Consider the following 17,583-nt stretch of genomic DNA (forward strand, 5'->3'; position numbering starts at 1 on the left):
ATCAAGTGCAGACAAACCGCGAGCGCAGCTAGTGGTCAATTTTTAGCTGAAGCATACGTTTACGAATTTAAGTGCCACTGTGATTGTCGGTACGTAGGAAGAACAACGCAGTGCTTGCAGGAACGTATCAAACAACATGTACCGCGCGTTATCAGACTAAGTACATTAAATTCCCAGGAACAGGCCTCTGAAACTGAAACTGACCTAAGGGTATTGGAACACAATCAGGCCGTTGCAATGAACTCTGCCATTGGCAGACATTTAGCTGAGCATACTACTTGCACCAATAACTATAGTGACGACAGATTCTCAACTTTGGGTAGAGGCCGCACACTTTTCCACTTGTCCGCGCTGGAATCGACATTCATTAAAATCCATCAACCACGCTTATGCCAGCAGAAGGAACGTTTGCTTCAGCTAAAAATTGGCCACTAGCTGCGCTCGCGGTTTGTCTGCACTTGATGTTGTTTTGTTTCTATGACGTCACAATTGGCTATATGCAATGTAGTTATATGCAAGTTTTTGAAATTCTCTTTTTGCCGACGATTACCCCTGAAGAGTGTTGGCTCGAAAAGCTTCGGGTTTTAATATATTTGTAATATGAATATTTGTTCATCTGAGCGACACTGTACCTTCCGGAAAAAATAATATGAATATATTATTAAAATGTATAATAAAGCAAGTTGTTATGTCATTAAAGCCTTTTCATCGTAATCCTTATATTGTCTTCCCATCTATCATCTGAGATTAGTTCTAAAAGTAAGAAGTAAAATAAATGTAATCGAGAATAATATTGATTACTTTTACAATGTAATCTTAATCGTAATCGACTACTTCCTGATTTTGCTGTAATCGTTATCGTATAATCGCGGGATTCAGAAGTAATCGTAATCGCAATCCATTACATTCATGAAGTATAATCACCCCATGTCTGATGGTCACGTGCACGATATCATCTCTGTGTCTGCAACTATGCCAAATTTGCATCCAGCTGACGGATATGATTTGTCTGATGCATATCCCGAAAAACATGTGAAAGCACTTTAACCATTATAGAAAAGATCTATTATAGCCTATAGCACTGGTAAATTTATGATTATCAGCCGGAATAAAATTTAATATTTTGAAAAGGAGGGATTCTATCGCTGCACATTCCACTGTTGGGCCCTACAAAGACGCCGTCTCCACTAGCCAGCCTTCAGGATTAAAGGACCACGACCTAACATCGATCTCACCCTCCGCCACATGCCACCTCATTTTGTCGCTTGCGTCTTATATTCTCTGCATTACTTTTCATTCTGCGGGCATGCCTCTTCTTTCCTTCGCCTATATAGGCTAAGGTGGGTGTCTGATCTTAAAGGCTACTCCAAGTTGTTTCGACACCTTCCTATCCTTTCATTGTATCGCAGTCTTGTGATGTTTTGAAACGATGAAAATAATAATAAACTGATTGATTGATTGATAGCATAGGCATAATATTTTCAGTCGCTATGAAATTTTTCAAAAATATTCATCGATATTGATAAAAAAAAGATGCGAATCAATTGGAAAAATTAGGAATTGATCAAAGAGCCACACTATATCATCAAAAGGGACATAAATGGCTAGCGAGCCATAGGTTCCCGACCCCGCTCGATAGCTCACAGATTTTGAATTGGTACTTCCCGCGAGATCCTTATAAATAGCGCAGTCCACACAATTACATAGGGGCGTAACCATGAGATTTTGGGGTCGGTCGAGTTTAAGAGCCACTGTGTTAGATGGTGGTCCGGCAACCTCGAGCCCTTATTAGTATTTAGAGCATTTTCTATACGTTGCAGTGTTATTTCGATTAGGCCAGTGTGGCCAACCTGTGTACGTACAGCTGCAGGCTACCGTAAACAATGATCATGTAGCCGTCTACACATAACTAAATTAGCGTTTGTTTGCCGCCGTCAATACACAATTTGAATTAACGAATTGGTTCCCAAATCTTTGAACGATTTTAACTCAAATCGAAAATTTTCTTCGGGCTTGGCGCGATTCGGGGCGACTGGATTTTTGTTTTTAATATGTTGGCGTCCTTTCAACCTGAGCTCCACTGTACAAATAATGAACCACAGAGGAAACTGATGCGCCTCATCAAAAAACACCAGGTTGGAATCGTATGCGTCCCACGAAAGAAGATTTAGCTTGTACGTTTTATCGATTTATGGTATATTTTGATTATCTGACAGCCTTGACGGAGGGTCATAAAATAACTATATGCAACAAGTAAATATTAAAAACCGGAGGGATGCATCATCATTGATTTTGTGCCCAAAACTTTCGGGAACTTCCCCTCTCTACCGGTTAATCTGATCATGTAGGCTGAGAATTGACAAATATTTTACAGTAATATGTGAAACTGACAATATATCGACGAAATTCATTCAAGAGGCGGAGAAAATTTTCGCGCTCCTCGCGACTAGTAACTGAATCCCAATAACTTTTCTTAACATTCATACTCGTGATTCTGGCGCATATATAGTATGCCTGCGGGGACGTTCTGCTTCTACAACTCGCAACTTTTATGAGCAAAGTATATCTCAGGCATTCAGTCAAGGCACATAACACCACAAGATCTCTATGTCTTGCGTATAGTTGCGGATAGCCAATTTAACATGAGTATTGTCGTCCAGATGGGCCTTGACGACTTTCCGCTGGAATGCGACCGTATGCTATATAGCCTATGCAGCCCGCGAAGGAATTTTGTCCGGCCCGCGGACAGTTTTCCGTCTTCGTGATAATGTGGCTCGCGGCCCAAGTCTGCCGATATTTCCAACTACTTGCTTACTACGTCAATTCTTAGTGACTGTATGCTGTTATGTACGTGAGATTGCGCAGCATACGAGAGTGGAGCTCACGCGTAAGTTCGTCGAAGCGAGAAGACTTGCATTATCGGCATTTACCATGTACTCAACCATAATGTCGTTTGTGGTAATCATGGTGTTTGTCGACTACAATGGTGATTTGAGCCAGGCCGATACTTATTATTTTTGAGTCCGTAATCACCGACTTGTAGCACGGCACACTTCTAGGGTCTTGTAAGACAGCTTATGCCAGGGGTCGCAGGCCGCTTTACAAATATCGTAGAGGCCGCGGGCCGCATGAATTCAATATCGAGATAAAATAGGCAACACAGTTGAACAACGACGCTATCTCGTCACCTACTCAACCCTAATGAATTGATATATTGGTAAATTTAGGGTAACGGGCTTATCGAACGCCTTGAAATCTTAATTAAGGATCTCTCCGTGTATAGAATTCTATAGCTTCGTGTGTTGACTGATCAGAGAGAAGCAGAGATGGCGGCGCTGTTCTTAAATCCACACTGTCTTCGCCATAATCGGCGAGAAAAGGCTTTGAAGTGACATTGCTCTCGTTAAAATACATTCATTAAATACGATTTATTCCTTGTAAATGTAGAATTGTAGATAAATGTATCGATTCAGCAATCCGGCCTACCAAGTAATTAATTTTCCTATATCCGGCCCGCCGACTGGAGAAGTTGCCCGCCCCTGACTTAGTGGATGAATTTAATGTTTCATAATCATGACGGTTGTCGGATGTTCGAAATTGTTGGTCTCTTTTTACATCCTTGGGGGATGTATAATGTAATCGAGTGATACAGTGCAAAAGAGCTGCACAAAATTAAAGACAATTCTCTGCTTGAATCATGTTATTATCAACAAATTACACGCTGACTACAGGCGGACCATGCTATCGGCAAAACCAAAGGGCTGGAAAAAAATATGTTTCTCCCTGAATCAGATTGCATGTCTGGTGGCTCAGCTCCAGAAGCAATTATCACGCTCAATAATATCGCTCTGATGGATGACACATCAATTGCTGGTCAAGTGGGATTACATTTTGCCGTCGAAAAATTTGGATTTGAAGAAAATAGTATTTACGCTGACCGATTCTTTAATTATTTATTATACTGGTGCCCACCGTAAATATTATTTTATTCAAATCCAAATTTTTCGACGGTTATAACTCCGCTTCCACTGTTTGGAATTGAACCAAATTTGGAGAACATCGTTTCTATAGATAACCTAACACATTCATGGGGCGAACAGACAATTTTTAAATTTTTTGTTATTTATTTTTATATAATAAATAGAAACTTTCTTCTCCTGTAGCAATGCGGCTACTGGTTGTAATTGAACCAAATTTGTTGTGTAGGCTTAAATTAGGTAACCTAACAATTTTATCAAGTAGCCAGTACGATTTGAGAGAAAAAGTCATTTTTGAAGAGCCCTACTCTATATGCTCTCCGACTGCACTGACACGTAGCAGTGTATATCCCTGATCATAAAACTATTGCTCAGTGGCCTAGCTCAAATCTATTATCCAGCTTCATACCAGAACTGCGTCAATATCTGCCTCGAGGTGGATGGTGGGTAGCGGGAAGTACACGTTATTATTTCATATTTCTTGAGTGCATGGCCTCCAGCTTATCGGTATCGGATCGCATTCGTGTCAACTCACATTCTACGCCTGATAATTTCATTACATCGCCAAAGCGTACAACCTTGGCGAGAATATTATTATTATTATTACACGGGTATTACAGTGACGCTTATCGCCGTTTAGGCCTTGTGCGTCACGACACAGATAAACAGGTACAGTTCAGTTTCATAGTACAGTTCAGGTTCATCGTACAGTCAGTATCTTCAACATCATGAATTGCTTCCTCGTTGGACGACTTTCAATCAGCGCATTAACTCTTCACTCATTCTCTTGCATACGTCCGTCTTCGGGTCTCAGCTGCCGACTTTATGAGAGCGTGTCTTGCTCTGTGTCCGGGTTTTTCAACACACTGTTAGTACAGCGGGATCGGCGATGAGGAGCCCAGATAACCTCCGACACAGAGAAACATGGTGGAGCCGAGACTCGGACCAAGAACCATTTGTGTCGTGACCGTGTCGCTTACCACACTGCGCCACTCGCTTCCCCATTGGCGAAAGTATGCGTCTCGTGTGGGAATTCCGGGAAATGAAATCGCAGACGTATGCGCAAACCAGTCGATAAGCGATTAATCGTCTGGTTCGGAATGCGATCTAGACACACCGGAAAAAGACACGCGAGTATTTGATTTTCGAGCATTTCCGATAACCTTGAAGCAATGAATACGCTTGTGAACAGAAAGGATCCCACTACAAATGGTCCCGAATTTTTCTTTAAATGACTGCATGAAACGAGAAGTCGTCACTGTGACTACATATTATGCCGTCTTCGGCAACACTAATGAGATGCTAGAAATCTAAGTATCATCTCCGCTTTTAGTTTGAGAATTGTGCAGATGAAAACGTTGTTTTCTCTTTAGAAGATCGTTGAAACCTCCATCGTTCAACTATCCCAGTTATATAGTAGACTGTTTCCCTAGATATGTAACACCTTTTCTGATCGTTTCATTTTTCGTAATATATTTTCTCTCGTAATTTTAGTAATTTTCGTAATAACATTAATAGACAACTGAACTCGGAAGAAAGTACATTTTATTTCATTCTCCATCTGGTCATACTCTTACGTCATGCTTTCGCCGGTTACGAATCACATAAACCGATCGTATCATTCGATTGAGCGTGCCAAACTGCGGTTTTAAAATGTTTGATTTATAATCCAACTTCACGAGCCTCACACTAATCGCCATGTAACAAAAATATAGTTGAGTCGATTTGTTGATATTCTTCGGTAAAACATGTTTCCGGCATTTTTGCCACAAGTGTCGTTTAAAAATGTCATTTTAAGCTTTTTAAAATTCCCGCACCATGATTTTCAAGCTCCTTTATTATTATTATTTATTTATTATTATTTATTTATTATATTATTTATTATTCGCTGATGAGATGCATCGCTCACGGCTATCCGCGCGCGATAATTTCCTATGTTCTTTCGACATAAAGAGCCTTTTCACCAACGTGCCACTAAATGAGACGTTGAATATTTGCGCTGATGCTCTATATAATGGTATGCTAATACCCCCTCCTTTCACGAGAGCTACTTTCATCGAATTGATGAGAAACGCTGTGTGTTCTGTTCAATTTAGTTTCAACAATATCATGTTCCGACAAACTGATGGTTTAGCAATGGGGTCACCATTGGGTCCTATTCTAGCCAATATATTTGTAGGATTTCATGAAGATAAGCTCTTCTCTTCTTGTAGTAAACCGCCCTTATCATACCATCGCTATGTCGATGACACGTTCGTGATCTTCAATAATGAATCTTCCTGTGATAGTTTCCTGGAAAATTTGAACAAATTACATTCAGCATTGCAATTCACGTCGGAAAAAGAAATTAACAACCGACTTTATTGAATTGCCTATTAACTGTGACGTCACATTGATCCATCATTCAATCCATGATAGTTGGTTGTTGGTTACAATCATCATCTCAGTCACACTTATAGTCGGTATTGGCTGCAGAAAGCAATCTCAAATTCCTTTTCGTTTTGTTCAGTTAATGCACGGATTGTGGAACTAGTGAGTATAGTCTCATCGTTAATATCAACCAATGTTTTCTCTAATTTTTCACGAGATCTGCACGCACTCACCAACTCTCTGCGCGGTCCCTTGGACAGCAGTGCGTAAAGACTAAAAACGGTCTTCACTTCGGCTTTTTAGTGCGCAGCTTCAATTTCCTGTGCGCAGAGACCGTGTCAGCACTGCGCAATTACGCACGCGCGTAGCTTAGAGGGAACATTGATATCAACATCACAAATGTAATCTGCCTGCTGGCTGATTTTCCTATATCTGTAGTCTGTATGTCAGTTTGAAACAAGATAAGTACAAATTGTAGATTGATGTAAGGTTTTTTATACTAATTAACTTTACTTTGGGATGAAAATTGAAGACAAATATAAGAACTAGGCATTTTATGTAATCTGCGAAACATGCCGATGAAATATGGATGAATTGCTATCGGGAGCTCGCCATTCAATGTCTTTGCCATTAACAAATCTGCTGAAGTGAAATTCAAAACCTTACAGATGACTGTTATTTCTGCATCGGTTACATTCAAAGATTCAGAATATCTAAAAAATGACTTGACATTGCACATCCTTCTATGCCATCTCCTCTTAAGCACCTGTTCCGTAGTGCGGTAAGTTTTCACCGCCCAAACTCTCAGGCAAAAAAGCTCCAGAAGACTCGACAGGGCTTAAGGATGCAGAAAATGACTCCAATGACGATTTCAACATCTCTCGTATAGATATAAATCTATAAGGAACTTGTTGCATTCATCGTGTCGATGTCCTTCGTCGAGAAGAGGGCATGAACGATTTTCAAGTTATTTTTATGTGGCGGGTTCTCCTTGCTTATGCGGGTATATTGGCAATCTTTTGTAAAGGTCTTGACAATAAAAATGACTGCGAGAGAAGTAGGAGCATTAAAGGCATTTCGAGAGGTAACTGAAAAACAACATGATCGAGATATATGATAAAAGTAATATGGGGTATGTCCTTAAAAACGCATTACCGCAGTTTTACCTTGATTTTAATAATTCAAATATGGGTGATGTAAGCGAGGAACATAGTAACATGTTTCAGTAGGATATTATTTGGAAAGAAGATACTAAGGGTAGTTGCTTCATGATGGGGGATTATTCGCGGTCCATAATACCAGCAGATTTCTCAGTTTATAGACCAAAATCATGCAAACAAAACGACCTCAGAGATTTTTTGAAGTGTTTCCATAGTTTTATAATCAGTGATAGCCACCATTTTGTGTATATTACTTCTTTTTGTTAGTGTGTTTGTATGTCCAATAAGGAATTATGCGTATTATTACAGAGCAATTTTGAGTAAAACGAGAAATAAGAAAAAGTGACATTCCTCAAAGACTAGGGACACTTCAGACGAAAATTTTGTATTTTAGTGATTGGGTTGGAATAGCAAAACGAAATACATGAATTATTTTACTCAGGTAAAATTTTACAAAAATTTTGTTACGTGGTGTTATTTATGGTTCAAAGAAAGAGAAAATTTCTCATTCCACAGATGCAAGTCACGCAAACAAAACCACTTCTGACAATTTTTAAAGTGTTTGCATTGTTGCTTGATGCGCATGAGTAATCTATATTTGTTCATATTATCATTTTCACTAGCGTTTTCTTACGTCCAATAAAGAATTATTGTGATTAATGCGGAGCAATTGTGAGCAAAATAAAAAATTAAAGAAATGGACATTCTTTAAAATTTGGGACACTTCAGGAAAAATTTTGATAATTTTGTAATTTGTTTGGAATACTTAAACACAAAATATAAAAAAAATGCAAAATTTTGTTACATATTGTAAATAATTGATTGAATGTTGCCAAATATTTGTGTTATTGGGCATATGTGCCGAGTTACGGGATGGCGGGGTGACACATTTATAGGGTGGCGGCCACCCCATACAATAAGATTGAACGCTCGTCGTCTGCGATTTCAAATCATCAGCTCTGTCAATTAGCGAGTCCGTGATAGCGCGTATAAACTATTTACCTTTAACCGATACGCGCGCGAATACGCAGCTTCGTTGCTAGCGACGAGCTAGTGCTTAAAACGCCCCAATAAATTGTAATCCGTGATTAGTAACCAGACAATCGAAGCAACCTCGTTTACGACGTCGATTTCGACACACTTAATTAAATTCTATTTGCGCCCATATTCGTTAACAAAATAATTCTTGAGTTAGTTTCGTGATAGTCTCTTTAATAGGAGGCTTGGAGCGCGAAATAGGACAGTGTGTTTGTGTATGCCTGCGAATTGAAAGTTATTCCTGCGCAAAGTGCGCATATTCATTACTCTAACAAGGCTTTGCCAACTTTTATTGGGTAATGCAACGATGCAGCTCAAACGTCGTTATAATGAGCAATCAATTGTCGCGATGTCAGACTTGTCACTTGGAACCAGACATGGGGTGATTACTTCACGAATGTAATCGATTGCGATTACGATTACTTGTGAATCCCGCGATTATGATTACGATTACGATTACAGCAAAATCAGGAAGTAGTCGATTACGATTACGATTACATTTCAAAAGTAATCACGATTACTCACGATTACATTTGTTTTGCTTCTTAGAAATAATTTCAGAAGAGATGTTGGAATACAATATAAGGCTTGCGACGAAAAGGTCTAATGAGATATCAACTTTCCATATAAATCATACGTCATTTGCTTGTTACGTCACAATCTACCCATTGCCCAACTCTATAGAGGACTATTCGTCGCACCTCACGAAAGTTTTTTTCTTTTAGTCTGCTACGTTTGGGCGACTACAGTATCTTTTGATTATATAAAACACGGGAGGTCACGAATTACCAACATACAATAAAGCAATTATAACAACATACCAGATGCTATAATTATGAATTACGTGCCCCCAGCTCTATCGGTAAATCAGAATGAATAGCAATATAATATTATAATAATAATATTGACGAAATTCAGTCATCAACTTGAAAACTGACCACCCTATGGGGCCCCAATACCCAGGGTTGTAATGACTCGACTTATGACTCGACTCTAGTCGCAATTTTTTGGTGATTAGATTCGACTCAAGTCATTTTTTCAAATGCGAAATTGACTCGACTCGAACCAAGTCATGTGACTTGAGACTAGAACGACCAAGACAGACATTCCATGTAACTTCGAAGAATAGTAAAGTTACCACATTATCTATATTTCGCCTATCAGTCCTGATACTTATAAATAGGGCCGTAAACTGTGAAAACTGATGAAAATTACGATATTATGAATACGAGCCATTCTATATCACTCGAGCAGAGTTGAAAAAGTGGGTTGAACCGGATTGATCTGAAAACTGGTCTATGAACTGGTCTATGACTTTGACTCGTAATCGAGTCAAACACTATGACTCGGACTCGACCCTATACTAGCTGACTTGGACTCGGACTTGACTCGGGGGTGAATTGAAAATAACTCGACTTGTGAGTCGGAACATTGTGACTTGGTTACAACCGTACCAATACCAACGTTTGGAGTGGAGGATGAATTGCTGTTTTGGTCCTGATTGTACCAACAACCCACGCTAACATGGCGTATAAGCGGATGGCTATGGCGACAGGTCTAAATGTCGAGTGAAGAATTGTGAAATAACGATTGGCGCGCGTTTCAAGTAGAAGTCCTATGAGAATGAAATAAAGGGAACTTAAAATTCGACCTATCAATTAATACAGATACTGCAAGCTGCCGTTACGAGAAACGGCAAAGAACGGCTCGGTTATGATATAGCCTATATCAGCAGCTGTTGATTTTAACCATCGTAATGTTTTATTTGACGAGTACGAAATTTCAAATCTTTGTCCGGTATACGTACAATACATACGTATACTACATAGATAGGCCTACTGCTCGCCAAGCAGCAACGGTCAAACTGCGTTTAACTAAGCATAACCGAACATCAATACATGAGTTACTATTAGAAACTAGGCAGAGTGATGATTATTATCTTTCTGCGAGGTAGTGGCGTCTGGAGCATATTGATAACCTGATATACAGCATGGTTTACGCTGTTCTAACAATCACACAACAATGTACATCGAATATATATTTGCTACGTGTGAATACTTCTTACGCAAGGCCGAGCAAAGTGATTACTTGTGACGTAATAATGAGCAGCGGCGTTTGAAAATCAGCCGTTGGCGCTATCAATAACCTGGTATAATATCTCTTCCTTGTTCACGTATGTTCGGTTATGTCATATTCATTGTACAAATAAAAAGTAATCGTTCTTTCACAAAGAAATCGATTATATATGTGAAGTAGTCGATCACGATTACGATTACTTTGGATTTTTTTCGAATGTAATCGATTGCGATTACGATTACTTGAAAATGCTGTAATCGTCGTAATCGATTACGATTACTAATCGCGATTACCCCATGTCTGCTTGGAACCCCATTGTGCTAAACGCAAGTTTAGGAATTACTGATTAGATGCGCGCTGTCTTGTTTGCTATCATCTGCTGTAGGCTACTAAGTCATGTCTGCTTTATACACTCGTATTCCCTCGGTCGCACTCGTCAGTGTTTGACTTGTTATTAATAATGCGCATTGTGCAGTGCACGGCGTTGAAATACGTTGACAAAATTGATGCAACACGAGATTCTCGGTGGCGCAAATTCTGAATTTATTCGAATAGTTTGAACGGGAACCTTCTATGTTCCAGTAAACTTCACTGCTGGACGGACTCTATCGAGCGCAATCATATCGCGGATCTAATTTCAAACGTTTGGGATATGTATTTCTATTGATAAGGTCGCGGCATGCGCCCATATTGCTTTTACTGCAATAACACGTGGACAATTAAAGCGTACCCTTTTACGATCAAATTCGACTGGCTGATCGGGGCCTATACGTAGGCCGTATGCTCCGGGCTGATAATAACCAGCGCGTTGTCGGCATAAAAACCCCAGATGCGTAGCCAGGAGTTTCTAATTTATAACTAGAAATCCCGTCCTTCTAAAATGCCAATTCACTAATTCGTATTATAGATGCTGCGTACTTCAAATTAGCGAGAATCATTTGTATACGAGATGGGTCATCGATATCTCAAGTGCACTATCGTCGGTGGTTTGATTTAGCGCGTCCGCATAGGCCTGCTACCGTCTGCAGAAACACTTTCGCCAAACAGTAACAATCTCTGAGTGTAATATTGTTTGTGTTTATGTATCTTTTAGATTATAACTTATGCCCGCGTCTGAACAAATTGTGCTCGTTGCCATTGCCGAATCTGGGTATTTAGGTATGACTAGCGCACCCTGTAATTGTGATTATTGCAGGTTTGCGGCATGTCTTCAATTTCGTTATCAGCGTAATTCTGCCGGCCGGTTGTACACTACAGTCCGATAAAATTGATCACTACTGTGCATTTCGCTCAGCGCACTTATGCTGATTTCTGCAAACTAACGACCCTTGTTACATGTAGTAATTCGACCTCATCGTTAGAAACGTAGATTTCGCCGCGAGCTCCGAGAAAACCATCTCCTATCGCGATTTGACGACCAAATAAACGTTCACCTTCTATAAATTAAAGTGCATTATTTGCATCGATGAGGGCCGCAATCCGCGTTCAAAATATTTTGAGAACCATTTTTGTGATAAATATTCTCGGAGCGCAAAGTTGAATAGTGTTTTATTTTGTGTGCCTGCTAGTTAGAATTTATTCCAGTGCGCATGATATTAATCCAATTATCATTTGCGAACGTAAATCGGGAAATGCAGCAACGCAGTCAAAATCGATGTTTAATCAGCAACCAATTGTCGCGATGCGAGCTACTCATACCAATTAAAAACCCATGTGCCATGGTGTTGGCGGTAAGGGATAATTACTGATTGACCGCGCGCGTCTGTAATCATAATTTTTGTCAGTCTTCCGTGTTCCTGAATTGTCGCGCCGTGTTATTGCTCAGTCCAGCGACGAATGCCGAGCGCGCGGCAATCATCTCATCGGGAGATCGCGTCGCGTTGCATTGTGCGATGTGATATGCGTGCACAGACGAATCTCATTAATTGGTTGCGGCCCCGCGTAATACTGATAATACGACTTGTTGAATTGCAACTGAATACTAGCGTCAAAATGGCCATTTCCAAGGACTTGGTTTTGGTTTCAAAAGGAGGGGGTTTCGACACTCCCCTGGCTACACGTCTGCCGCCACCCCATGCAAAATAAAAGTCGGCGCCTATGTTATTAGGTACTCTCCCCTCTCTCAAAAAAGAAAAATTGCGCATGATTTATACAAATGGGAATTTGGGCGTCGGCCATTACCGCGCCATGACGCACCAAGACATATACGGTTTTAGGCCATGTAACATGCGACTCCAAGAAGTGTGCCAGAACGATCGACGGCGAGAAAACCTTGGCTGAAAAGGACTGCCCTTATGCTGACCGAAAACTTCGATATATTTACATAGGCCTATATGTTTAATTGTCAATAGGCGCCTAAATGGCTGGCGTCGAATGTTCATGTCCTGGCAATCTGAACCCCACAGGAAAAGTTTTATTGCCAGTGACGAAATACCAATTTGAAATCGTGTGCGTGTTTTAGTTTGGTAGGTTTGGGCGATTTCAATATCTTTTGACATTGAAAACAGGGGATTGCGAAACAACATCAAGTAATCAAGTTATTATACCGCCCGAGAGTATACCGGCCAGGCGACCAATCTATTCGCAGTGAGTGAGTATCTTAAATTATTATCTTGACGATAGTCTAAAACGAGTGAAACGCTCCGATTACGTGAATTTACTTCGCCATTCCGCGCCTGATGTTTTGAATCGCGCGGCCTAGTGTTTGTTTGTTTTTTGGGTATTCATGGTGCTTGTCGACTACTATGGTCATTCACACCAGGACCATATTCTTCTTATTTTCCGTAACTGCCGACTTATAGCACGGCCCACCTCTAGGCCTTTTGTAAGACACCGCTGACGCGGATGAGGTGGCGAGGAGGAGCCTAGGTAAACCTTCAACACTTAGGTATCGGGATTCAGAAGTCGACCTCGGTCGGACTCGAACCCGCACCAATTGGTGCTGCAGCAGCGGATTATACCACTGCACTATCTCGCCACACGCGCGGCCTAGTGATGCATAAGCATTGATAGAATATATCAATAACTATAATAATTGGATGGTTCACAATTTTCCTTCACTCATCCCTGACCAAAGGTGGTCAGAAACGAAGTACTTCGACTTTTTAGAAGTACTTAAATAGTTTCCCTCTACTTCTGGTACTTACTCAAGTAGATCTGATTTTCGCTACTTCTACTTCGTAATATTTTGAGATCTACTTACTTACTTTTCGCTATTTTCAGTTTGTCAAGTAAAAGTAGTTTAATCCTCCAATCAGGAAGAGAGCCTGAGGAATTTCGGGGCTGTTTTCAAGCCCAGAATTTTGGTCGCCCTTCGCGCTCTGGATACAGAGTAATCAGTATTGATTTCACGAAAGTATCGGTGAATATAATTTAGGTGGCGTGTTGGCGTGGTTCCGTTCACACCGCATTGTCGCCCTTCGCCCAATGAAATATTTCATCACAGCGTATATGGTTCATCATAACGTTTGAAACTGATGTTTCGCAATCTAGCATTTACTTTCACCGGCTATCCGACAGTCGTCGAGCATGTTATATTATCTGCATTACTTTTCATTCAGTGTGCATGCCTCTTCCTGTCTTCGCCTAGGCTAAGATGAGTGTCTGATCTTAAAGGCTATACTCCAAGTTGTTTCGACACCTTCCTATCTTTTCATTGTATCGCAGTCTTGTGATGTTTTGAAATGATGAAAATATTAATAAAACTGATAGATTGATTGCAAAGCGTTTACACCGTATCCTATACAACTTCTCCGTATTGCTCTTCGACTAAACTACGGGCCTTATAATATGGGGGAGTGCGCCATACCGTGATTTTTTTCTAAAACGTGCTGTTCGATTAAACAGAGGATTAGTATCGCATTTCCATATCAATACTATCATTTTCATCCCATGATGCGGACGTATGCTTATGCTGTCGAAAATTGAATACCTCCAGGTATTCATCAATATGAATCAAGCTTGGCACCTTTCGAATAGCTCAATTTGTACCTTTTGACAATCCGTGCGAACGAATTACGATTGTTTTCACAACTTCTTACTTACTTGAGTAGATTTAAAGTCAGTCAATTCCACTTCTACTTCAAGTAGTTTTAGGTTGCTTATGGAAGAAGTACTTGAGTAGATTTTTTCGTCGCTACTTCTACTTCTACTTGAGTAGCTTTCTTGACTACTTTGACCACCTCTGTCCCTGACGCACTGTCTCACTTGCTTCCCATAACCCCACGCCACTGACGTATGACAACCTGCAGTGGTACTGCTGTAGTGATTAAGTTAGGCTCCACCGACGCATGTGGGAAGAAAGATATGGCGCAAACTATAGTAGTATGAATCCCATATATTAGTGCTACCAATACGTCACTAATTTTAAATTGTGACGTAGCAATTGATCGACATGAATATGGCTCTTCGAGAGTTACAATTAAAAATATTGGGCAAATACGGCTCTTCGGTCGAAAAAGGTTCCCGACCCCTGCACTATAGATTTAATTACTAACCCACGGAGCATAGTATGCTGCAGCTCAGAAGCAAGTGCACAGTGAGAGTGAGAGTGTAAATGATCAATTGCTTGCGCAACAATGGCCAATACGCTGCGCTGCTCCTCACTTGCTTGCAGTTGGTATTGTTGCGTCACAATAGCAAACTCCGTTTCACTGGAAAATTCAAGGCTGATTTTGGTGGATCCAGGACCAAGAACAGAATAAAATTTATATTTTCGCAATCAGTACCGCAGTAGCTTTCGATTGATATCAATTGTATCAACTTTCCCGCTCGCAATGCGAGTCTAAATAGTGCCGTAAATTGTCTTTAGTCCAATGGAAAGAATGACGCAACCCAATCGCAGTGAGTCGTTAGATTATCTTGTGCTTAAACGACACCATTGTAGGACACTATGCTGCAGCCGTTCCGTCGTCGATCTGTCTAACTTTCAGATGAGGATGGCTACTATCACCCGGGAACTACTGACCCAGAGACATTGCAGGTTCCACGGAAATATTACAGCGAACAATTAATACATCAACTTCTTCACACAAAGGCAATACGAAACTCATTCACTTACTTTTGTCATCAGCATGCTATAAACTGTACGTACACTATAGATGTACGTACACTGTACAGGATCAGCATTGTGGGTTCTAACCAGACAGACAATTATTTCCGAAATAGGATTGGATCCGGATTCAGATTTTCGATAAGAGTGTTGGATCCGTATCAGGACAGGATTTTAAAAGCTAGTCCATAAAAGTGACTTTCTTTAGTGTTTGATAGCTCGGCTTATTTCTGCATCGCACCACAATTCAGAAATATGCTTAATAATAAACATCAATACATTGCCTCGGTATCATTAGAAAAATATCGATTACATGGGCAATAGATGCTCGGTCTTGCCTCGGAATTATTTGGACCCGGATATTTACATTAAAGCTTGGAACAGGATTCGGAATGGATTAGGATTCCACTTCATCGAACAGAATCGGCTCCTGACCTCAAATAACTATGATATGTACATTAGGGTTATGACTTGAAAAAAATTGCTTGTAGAAGGAATTAATGAACATTTTGGTATAAATTAGGTAACTTATAAAAAATTTTCCGCACAAACCAACTTCAATTTTCGACATTGGTCCAAATATATAAAAAAAATACCATTTAATGGTGTTCTTTGCTACACATTTGATCTTGAAATATATGTCCTTTTCACTTCTGGTAAAGTTCATCCATCAATTTGACTTCCCTTTCTGTTATTATGTTAGTGCCAGGGACAACTACAACGGACATATCCGACTTCCAATGGCGTTTTAAGCCACTTTATCGCTGCAGGACATTCGAGCGCAAAGATACCAGCAATTAATCTTGGGTATATTCTAGAGCCCGAGCGATATTGGAATTTTGGGTCGATACCGATAAAAACGGATATTCCACACCTTGACCGATAACCCCAATACATTCAGCCGATATTCAAAAGACTTTAGACATAGATAAGCACATTTTCAAAGCTTCAGAGCATTTATTTGAACATCTTTACAGCCATCATTATACTTGAACATGAAATAAACTAGAAAGGCTGCATCTGGACACTTGTAAAGTGTAAGCTATATGAAATATATCAATATTCTAAGTCTAGCGGTCAAAGATGATCGTTTTCTGACTTCCTACCGCCAAGTTGTGACGTCACGAAAATTGCCGATAATTTTTCAGCTCCAATGGCCGATACCGAGAATTCTTCTTGAGTGTGATATCGTCTCGATAATATCGGCTTGCCGATAATCGGTAAGGCTCTAGCATATTGCATCTTTAGACATCTGGTTGGAATACCACAGGCTTTCTGACACGCATTTGCGATGAATAAGCATGATATCTCCAGAGTTACTCCACGCATCTGGGGATTTGGAAGTGCGCAATCATGGCCCTTGAGCTCCATCTCGCATTGCGTAGAGACGGAAGTTTATGCCATTTGATTAGTAGTAATGTACTATTTTCTTTGAAAGAGCAGCATGCTCTGCAAAGCTCATAGATAAACTTACAATCTTCCCGCCATCCTCGGTTTTCTAATATTTTCACCTGAAATTCTGGCTTGGTGGTGGACTGTACCATGTTTTCGTTGTGTTTTACCACATTATCTCCAAATTTGTTGATGAGAGTGATGTTGGCAACCAATATATGTTATGGTTCATGAAAACCCTCGCTCATCATTCCATTTTGCAGTTTCACAACAACGCAATTCCGCCGTCCACTATCAACAGATGCTGTGTCACCTATGATGTGACATTTTCAAATTTTCCTCTGCATCATATGCCTCTAACCGGTTTTCTAGACCGCTGAAAATATCTTGAGCTGTTCTACTTACGCCTTTTCGAACACTCAGTTTGATTTGTGTCAGACAAAATGAAATTATACGATTTATACAGTCTACATCTAAAAAATTTAAATTAATAATTATTTATTGATTATTTAATTTTGAC

At 40.1% G+C, this 17,583-nt stretch overlaps 1 long non-coding RNA gene across 1 annotated transcript in view; it reads left to right on the forward strand.

The window, feature by feature from the left end:
- LOC145449982 (uncharacterized) overlaps positions 1 to 17,583 on the forward strand; it is a 337,566-nt gene that overhangs the window by 13,117 nt on the left and 306,866 nt on the right. The window lies entirely within an intron of this gene.

The sequence above is a fragment of the Botryllus schlosseri genome, chromosome 11, assembly GCF_051294905.1.
Source record: "Botryllus schlosseri isolate E-star chromosome 11, Bs_hap1, whole genome shotgun sequence".
Classification (NCBI taxonomy): domain Eukaryota; kingdom Metazoa; phylum Chordata; class Ascidiacea; order Stolidobranchia; family Styelidae; genus Botryllus; species Botryllus schlosseri.